This window comes from Sipha flava, unplaced genomic scaffold (genome assembly GCF_003268045.1).
Source record: "Sipha flava isolate LNK unplaced genomic scaffold, YSA_version1 122_pilon_pilon, whole genome shotgun sequence".
In the NCBI taxonomy this organism is placed as follows: domain Eukaryota; kingdom Metazoa; phylum Arthropoda; class Insecta; order Hemiptera; family Aphididae; genus Sipha; species Sipha flava.
This window is the reverse complement of record NW_020271748.1, coordinates 11,780-22,174: the sequence shown is the minus strand read 5'-3', so window position 1 is coordinate 22,174 and position 10,395 is coordinate 11,780.

Sequence of the window (10,395 nt, the reverse complement as noted above, 5' to 3'; positions counted from 1 at the left end):
TGTGTGTGTGTGTGTGTGTGTGTGTGTGTGTGTGTGTGTGTGTGTGTATGTGTATGTGAGTTTATGTTTAATATGTACCGAAGCTTTACTTATGCTATTGTTCAAATGGTCAGAGTGACAAAGTGTCTAATGAAGCAAATTAAGAGACCGGTGAATATTCACATTATTAATACGCGAGTAAATTATGAATTATCAATGTCCCCAACAATATGCTAACTATTTAAACTAATCAACCAGATGCTCGATTTGACTTGACGGCTAACGGTGATGACAAACTACCATCTTTAAGAAAATTTTTGCAATGCAGTTTCGTCTCATCACACGAGACTGACCTAATCACTCTAAAACAAACCGAGAAACGGATTCCACATGCTAATATTGCAAACGCTCATAGTCGGATCGACGATCAATGTCACCGACCTAGAGGGAAGGTACCTCCCTTACTACGATTTTTTCGATAGAACCAAAAAATACACTGCTGTCTTTCCGCTCTCGTGGTTCGCGTCATCTTGCTCCACTTACATGAATCGAATATCCATCTTCATTTTACTTACCACTTTCGTGTACCGCACAATACTTCAATAATATATTCAAATTGCGTTTGTTTGAGTTGTTTGCGAGATAAACCAACTGACCGGATTCTCCCGGCAGATTCTCAGAGTTTCCAAATAATAAGAACATATATACACAAATCAGCCGACACTACCACAACCGTTTCCACAGATCCCCTAAAGTCTTATTGATGATGCAGATAACTAGAATCTAAAATGTGCACTGAAAACGGTTCAAACAAAAACAGTTTCTAACACTTGTGTACGATATTTGTTAGGAATAAACACAGAAACTTTTGCAATTACATGATCAACGATAATTATCCGTAGATCCAAAGATACGGTAACGTACAGTTAAGATCAGATGTCATCATCATTTTGTGAATCATAGAAGTCAAATTTCATCATAGTCCGACAAAAGATAACCAATACAATTATGAAGAAACTTAAAATCATTTACAATCATGTTTTAATTATACACAAGTATACATTTTATTTACAATCGAATGTTACGTTTTGAGTTAGTTATAATAATATAATGTAAATAATAAAATAATAAAATATTAAGTAAAAGTTTAAAAGTTAAAAATTATTAAATTGTTTATACTCGTAAATGAATATATAAATAAATAAACAAATAGATTATAGATATAAATAAATACATAGATAAGTACTTAGCATGGTATATTATTATATTTGTAACGTACTACCGGTTTCGAATTAAAAATTATTTCGTAGTACAGCACATGTTTCTGTCCTAAAATATATTTTTATTATAATGAAAAAAAAAAATGTTTAAAAAATCTGAAACAGCATTATTATTAAATTCAATAAAAATATATGGAAGTTGAAAATTTGTCAACACAATTAAAATTAAACTCTAGTATAATGAATAAAAAGTCTTTTTTTTTTATCCTACTTCAACTTTCACGTACTTAGGGCTAACATACTAGATAAGAAATAAGTAATACAATTTAAAAAGATAACTAACACATATATTATGTAGTGCATTTTTTAAACGACTAACATTCCGTGAAGAAATCAAAATTATATTAATAAGTACAACAAACGCTCGCAGAAAGCGTGGAATTTTAAAAGATGCGAGTTCAAAGTGTAGATCTAGTGTTATATCAGTAATATATTTTAACTAAAATAAGTATCAACAAAAATTTGGAATCAAGTAAAAACCTATTAGCATATAATAATGTTTATTAATAATACATCGTAAATAATATCAACAATATAAACATTCTTATGTCAAGCATTTAAACAAAAAAATAAACAGAAAAGTAAAATCCATATTCAAAATGTGCATACGAGTACATATCGGCTGAGCTTGTATTGTGCTAAAATGGAATGAAATTTAATTTTTGAAAACAATTATAACACGTCAACTATTGTATAGTATATACTTATCGAATATGATATGTTTAATCACATTAACCAAAAAATGGGCAATACCAGTTTGTGTACAAATGTACAAATCAATTGCTCACACGAATTTTTAATACCTGCGATAAATTGTCCAAATATAAGACTCGTTCGCGTACATCATCTATAGCGAAAGATTTTACATTGTTCATATTTTATTCGTAATTCTTAACAACAGATCAACTGATCTTAAAACACAAAACTCGCTATACTTATAGTTTTCATTACTAAAACAACGTTTTCCTCTGCACGTTTTAAAAACATTTAATATATGCATGAATATCCATGGTACCATACGAAATAAAATCACTAAAGCACTGGCAATTCGTATTTCAATAGTATTACACGTTCAACTAATCAATAGAAATATAGTAAAATGATAACTCAAAATGTAGATGAAACATCCGCACACCAGTTAATCAAAAACTTTTGGAATTACATATATCTCATCGAAATATTCAAAATAAATCGTATCATTATAAGGCACTTCAAGTTACAATAAAAGTCTATACTGGGAATGGTATTTAATATTTGTGGGCAAACGAATCATCATTTTTCAGATCAAAATTTGTATTAGCTGGTTTTCACGTTTTTCGTTGTATGCGTTTTTTTTTTTTTTTTTATGAGTGATCAGTTTCCAAGTAAAGAATTCTGTACTGTGCGCAAATGAGTATTACCGCCAAAAAATATGATTATAGCATGGGTACAATATTACCAATATCTGATGAATTATTTAGAAAAGAACCAAAATGTATAAAAGACAAACATTATCGTATTTAAACTATAATAGGTTAGTTATATAAAACCACTTTCAATTTAGCTTTATCTGGAGGTATCCATGCTCGGTATCGGATTAAAGGATTCTCCATAGAAAAGAAATCTGAGGTTACATGTAATATTTTTTATCAGATTTTTGAGGTGCTAGATGGTTTATTCAAACGAATTGATGTAAAACAACTCATGCAAATACACTACATTGTAAGTATTATATTCTGGGTTTTCACCCTTAAAAATACAAGAGGACTTTCAAAAAATTTTTTCAATCTTATGGTATTAATTTAATTATGTTTATACAACCATGGAATATACTATCCAAGAAAAAAATTTATATATAGGTTTTATATTTAAAAATCGTAATATTAATAAATCAAAATAGCTAATTTGTAAAAATACTACATTATTGATACACAAATAGTGTCACTATTTTACAAGTACATATTCATATTTATATTATATTTATCTTGCACAACTTTATTATTTTTCAAATCTTGATATAGTAATGAGTAACAAATAAATTTATTCGTTACCATTGTAATGATATGCATCATTTGACTATATAACGTATCATAAATTAATTCTAATGATTTGTTTAATTTGATTACTTAACATGTTACAAACTAATAAATAACAATTCCTTTGATTCGCACATAGACAACACAATTTAATAATAAAGGACTCATCTAACAGAACACTAATGACATTCTAAGTAAGTCAAATCTTCAAAGAACCTGTCCAAGGTCTATTCCGCCATATTTCCATATATAATATGGACACTAAACCCTTTTGGGAGCTTTTGACCACAGGCCATTGGTGCGTGTTTATCGTGCCCAAGAACCGTCAGTGCGTGCGTTTCGAGCTCTTGCTCATAGGTACGTTTCGATCACAAGAACCTTCAAGGAGTTTCTAGTAATACGTACTATACTAATGGCACCTATATATAATGACTATTATAAGAATTATTCTAATGCTAGCAATACTATTTATGTGGTCCTCTGTGTTATAATAATCGTAAGGGTGTACATTTATGTATTTCCGTAACACTTGTGATGAACTACTACTAAGTGCGATTATTTCACTTTACTACTTGAGTATTTTTTGTGCGAATGTTGAAGTGTCCAGCCCACAAAATCCCGTGCCTGTATCAATTGATTTCAACTACGCTCTACTCCTTTAGTCATAAGTGATCATCGAAACATCGACTCATATACTACGGAATAAGTAAGTGCTATTTTGTTTAGATTACAAAACTGTCCAGTTGCACTGATAGACTCTCAAACCTTTGTAACCCTAAAAGCCTTCCCTTAAATAAAAAGGAAAGTAATCAATCCAAAAACTCATTACCTATATATACTACTATCCATAAAAAATCTTTCTTTCCCTCATTGCCTTTACTTTTTTCCCTTTCTCACCCCTTTAATTTTTATTTTTATTTTTGGGTTATTAGGCCATTGCTTAATGTAACATTCAATAATATTCAGAGAGTTATATTATTTCAATTTAATTAAAAAAAAACATACTCATACATTTAAAACAACTACTTAACATACGCAAACGAAAAAAAATTAAGAGATAATTTAGTTTAAAACCAAATTACACGATCATATAATAGTTTAATGAGTAAATATTAGCATAATACTATTACATATAAATGTATTGTTCTTTTTTAATAACATGAACACATTTCAAATAATAAAAAAACGATTTAATTAAAATATAATATATTTGATTATGAAATTTATTATGAAGAACTTTACTGAATTCATTTATATAGCTTAATTATTATTTTATAGTGTCTAATTAAAAAACACTCAAAAAAAATTCGTTGTTAAACGTACTATTTAATAAAAAAATTGATAAATCCCGTTAACCAAGACTCTAACATAATTAAATTGTGTAGTACTTAATTGTCACCCTATTATTATGAGAAAAATAAGCGTAGTAAAGGTTATTTTTAGTTAAAAATTAATACCAGGTGTTGCGAGATCATAAGCGAAGTAAAATAACAATAATCCTTTTTAAGATCATCTAAAACCCACAGGATTAAGGTAGTTATAAATGATCCCAGCCCTTGTTTTCTCCCATTTCATACTGTCAGTCCCTATAGGATTTAAGTCCATATTGAAACTATAATATTTACTGTGTCCTTATATGTAGTTCTCAATAGTAATCCCTGAGGTGTCCAGGTGAAATGCGCTTCATTTTCACATTTACCTTCAAAACACAAGAATATACTTTGGCTACTTCAGTATCAAGACTTCTAAAACATAGATATAAAAGGTTTTACATCGTCGAGTGTTTTTGCAAAATAATCCTCACCCACAGAATTAGTTTTATTTTTAATTTTTTTTTTTTTTTTTTTACTTAAATTGCATAACTTGAAATGTACTCTACTAACGCCACAATAATACTTCATAAAAGAGAATAAGAGCTTAGATTAAAAGATAACACATTTTTATCAACTGGATAGCTAAAAATTAATTACAATATTAATAGTAAATTTTATATTATAAATTGTAAATCCAACTTAATAAAAATCTAGTAATCCAAAGAGTGGATCATTTTAATTTGGACTATAATTGATAATGTTTAAAATTCGAAAAAAACTATTTTACAAAGTATGAATTAATTTACATTTTTTCTGTAATCGTTTTTGTAAAGTAAATTTTCACTAGAATTTTAAGTTCAAAAATCCTTAACAATTCGATGAACATAAATTTAAATTTACTTAAAAACAATATTTACGCAAAGTTTGTTATTCATGTTAAAAAAAAAAAATTTGGCTAAACTCATAAAGCTCTTTCACTTTAAATTTCAAAAATACGAGAGTAATTTTCCTGGTGTGCGTAATCGTTATAACTCAATTTACTGAAATGTTTTAATTCTATTCATTCCAGTTTTTAAAATTCTACCAAAAAGTAAAATAACAGTACCAGTAATTAATATAATTAAATAAATTATAAAAAAAATAATAAGTATACGATGAATATTTTTTAATATTTTTCTTTATGTTATAAATTATAATTTGAAAATAGTACACTATTTTTAATAAATACATTTATAGTTTTAAAATATTATTAAATTTATATCTACAAAACGAAAAAGATAATTATGTACTTTTAGCAACAAAAACCAAAACATAATTTAGTGTTTCATTTTTTTTTTTTTTTTTTTGCATAATTCTCAATTATGATACATAATATATGCGTATTATAAAAAAAATAATAAAGAAAATTCTATTTTAAGCTCTAATTTAGTTTTAAATGACATTATTTTACATATTTCAGTTCTGGTGAACAATATAACAAAATTTCCTTTTGACTCTTAAACTGTGTTTAAAAAAGTAATTATCGATATGTTTGTTTATAAAATGTTAAAAAAATGTAATATATTTTAAATTACTAAAAACATTTTAAAAAATTATGATATACTCGTATAATACCAGTATACTCTGCATTTAAAAACCGTAAATCTAACTACAATTATTAAAACATAAAAGTCTTATAAAATTTAATTTTAAAACATATTTTAATAATACTTGAATTAAAAAAAAATATATATTAAATGAATTTATAATTTTTATGTAGGTAAACACAAAATGTGTATTGTTACATATAATAATGTTATTTTTCATTTAAAAAAAAATCAAACCTTAACTACTAGAAGTTAAAATTTACTGTAGAAAAATGTAAAATATTCGATGCGATTTCGATTTCACACCGTTTCAAATATATAATTTCACTTTTAAAATCGGCACGGGTATACTATATAACATTTACGTGTAAAAACCAGTAGAATAATACAAGTGTTCTTAGATGCTACATCAAATTTAATCCTTGACGTTAAGAAATCAAGATTTTTCTTATCAATTTCCCACAATATAAAGACATTACAGAAAGTAAGTACGAGCAATAAAAAAAAATTATTTTTCCTTTTTTTAATTTTCTTTTTATATAATTTCATAATATAAAATTAAAATAAAACCTGATTCTGTTTGTTTATATTTTATGTAGCTGCCTTATAAAAAATTCGTTACGGCATTAACTTTAATTATTTGACTGCTAATGACTATTATGTGTTCATGTCATCAGCATTGTTTGTAGATGTTGTCACGCGACCGAAAAGGAGTAATTGCCTCTTAAAACTCACTAAGATTATAACGATAACAACGCATGTAGCTGAACCACCCTCTCACCATTTAAATGTGAAGGCTCTCATCAAATTCTCAAGTTGTAAATTATTATTAAAACTAATATTCCCAAGCCCAATTATACCTAAAACTCATGAGTTAAAGTTAGAATGATTTCATTCAATCGAAACGTTTGTATCAAGTGTTCACTACAAATCGATTGGAATATTTCAACACTTCCTCTGCAACTTTGAAACTTGGACTAATATGTACAAATAACAGTGTTTGTTATAGATTTCAGAGTATTGAAATACCAAATAACTTATTCCTGAAATTTAATATAAATTTCCTTTATATCAACAAATCCAACAATCAGTTTATAGATTTTAAACAACAGTTTACTATCAAAATTTATAATTTAAGAGTACATTTAAAAAAATATTAAAAATATAAAGGCATGGCCTGTTCCATGTATAATTACTTATAAAGGTTACATGCGTTTACAATAGTAGAGTGCATCTAAGCGTTAAAAAATTCCAATGTAAAAGTGAAGAAGGAGCACATATGTATGTAATGAACAGTTTCAGATAGAAACCTGTCATTACTTCAAGATTAAACGTTTCGTTGCTAACAATGAAAGCCACTCAACTTGGATAAGGGCCATTAACAAGAAATGGATATTGAATGAATTCAAAGGTCGCATTTTAATGGTAAATGAATACCCATAGAACACAAGTTTAAAGTTATTCTAAAGAAAAAACAAATTTTTATGGACAAGCATTTTACGAGTAATTAAAATATGTTAACTAATAATATTTTCTTACATGTCCTTAGTATGATAACCTAACAAGAAATAGGATAACGATACATTGAATTTCAGAATTTATGATTTTTTAATCATGTAACCTTAGTAAAATAAATAATACTTACATATAACAGTATAAACGTTATAATAATCCTAAATTATAGTAAAATAACATAATGTGTTCATAGTATCAATTTATAAATATTATATAAAGAGTTAAGAAGACTACAAAATATGATTTAAAGATATATGCTACCATATGTTTTTAAATATTCTCATAGTTAAGTAATGTGTAATAATAATATTATTATACATTATCCTCGATAGATTTGTAAGTTATGTTACTTGATTTTATTTAATTACTTATACAATTAAATATTTATATTATTTTTAAATTACTTTAATAAATTAAAATCAGATCAATATTATTTACAAATATAGCTTTAGATACATATTTGAAATAAGATATTATACCAATAAATTATCCGTAAATATTTAGCTTGATGAATTAAGGAACTTTTTTGTATAAATAGGAACTCAAATTTAATAATCCATCTTAAAAACTAGAAAAACGGATTAAATAGCAGAATAAAAGGCTTGATAAAAATAATGTTTATATTATATATACACAAACAAATAAAACTTTGGAATTATCAATATTATTTAAATATACATTTAATAAATTATTTCAGTCAACAGCATTTTTAATCGCAGAACCTATCAATAATAAAATTAATTGTTACTTCAATATTAATTATTCGCCGTGAATTTTAACAAATAGTATTTTGAACATTAATGCAATATTCAAATTCATATTTATAGAAAATAAGATTAGTATTTGATATATTGGAAAACATATTAAAATATACAATCAAAGCATTAATAATTTACCATTCAAAATATACTCCACAATCACTTTCTTTATATATTAGGTTACATACATCTGATTTGGTTTTTAATTAAATATTCTTAGTAATATAAAGATTTATAAGCATCGTATAATTAATAAGAAATTAAATCTAAATTATCAAATGTAATGTTATAATGTAATACATATTAATTATAAAACTAATACAATTGTATACTACCAATATTTATTTAAATCACATAACCAATAGAAAAAAAAAATTTAGGTATATTATTATTGTGCAATCAATAAAACTTTGGAGTATTTTATATATATATATATATATATATATATTATCTTAATTATTCTTTCGTTAACATTATACCTATTATATAGGGTAAATCCTAAACAAAAAATTACTTAGACCTTATATATGCTTATGCAGGATGTTCTCCGTGGATTGACTAAAATTATGATATTTTCTGTATTAATAAATAATAATAATAAATATAATGCTGTTTGAAATACAAACGGAAGTATATTATAATATACCATAACTATAATTGACATATAGTTATTATTTTTTACAGTAAATTATTAAATGTTGAGACAGATCATAAATCCATCATTTTTTATTTTTTTTAATAATTAGAAGTTTCTAAGGTTGGAATTAACATTGCAAAAACATTTTTATTTTTTTATTTATAATACTTATTATTAAATGACAAATTTAGACAAATTATTATACCTCAATAAAAGTACTCAAATTTACTTATATTAAATTAGTATGCATACTGAATGGGTAAATAATATTAATAATATGATAAGTATAATATTACCATTAATTATTATTTATATGTATTATCATTTAACATATAATAAAATAATGAAATGTAGAATTAACAGTATATTGTATGTGAAAAAAACATCATTACACAAAATTATAATATTATAAAAACAACTCAAAAATTCTTCATCCGATAAACCGGTCTATATAATAAACTGTTATAATAATTAAATCTAAAGCAGAAATTTTCTTTAAAAGACTTAAAAGACGATTACCTCAATGAAATCTTATGAAAAAAAATAAAAATAGCATAATTCGCTATTTTCAATATTATTACAATTTGCTTAATATATAATAATCTACTGATTAGTGATCGTTCTATTGAACAATACTATATTTCTATTTTGTAATAGTTATAACATTAATTAAATAATACATTTAACGATCCGAATATTTAAGATTCTAATATGGTTCTGACACAAAAATAAAAATGTAAAGGATTTTATTGAAACGTCGATAATATGATAGTTTTTACGAAATTTTTAAAACTGTTTTTCGAAAATGTCTTTAACAGGCATATCAATGGATATCCTACTGTAAAATAATATTATGAAAACTTTCGTATTTAGTGTTTCAATTACTAATAGAAGTATTTTACTAATATTAATATTCAGAACGAAATACAAACAAAAATAATTTTCTATTTTAAGAAGTTTAAAAAATAATCATCATTGTAAATAAAATTCATCATTTGAAATTCAATGAAATCGCAACGAGCAATATTTTTTTTACTCAATTTTCACCAGTCATCGGTTTATTTATATCATATCGATGATGCCTAATATATACTGGTAAAGTAAAGCACCGGTATATGTATAACATAATGATGTAGTTTATAATTGTATTTTATCGCTATTCGCTATTGTTTCGAGATATCACGGGTGTTGTGTAAAGGTACCGTTATTACACTAAGGGAAAATGTCAGTATACTAATAATTTTACAATTTTCATACGCAACTTAAAATTTGAAGTTTTTGAAAAGTACTGGTTCAAAAATTAGCTGTAGTA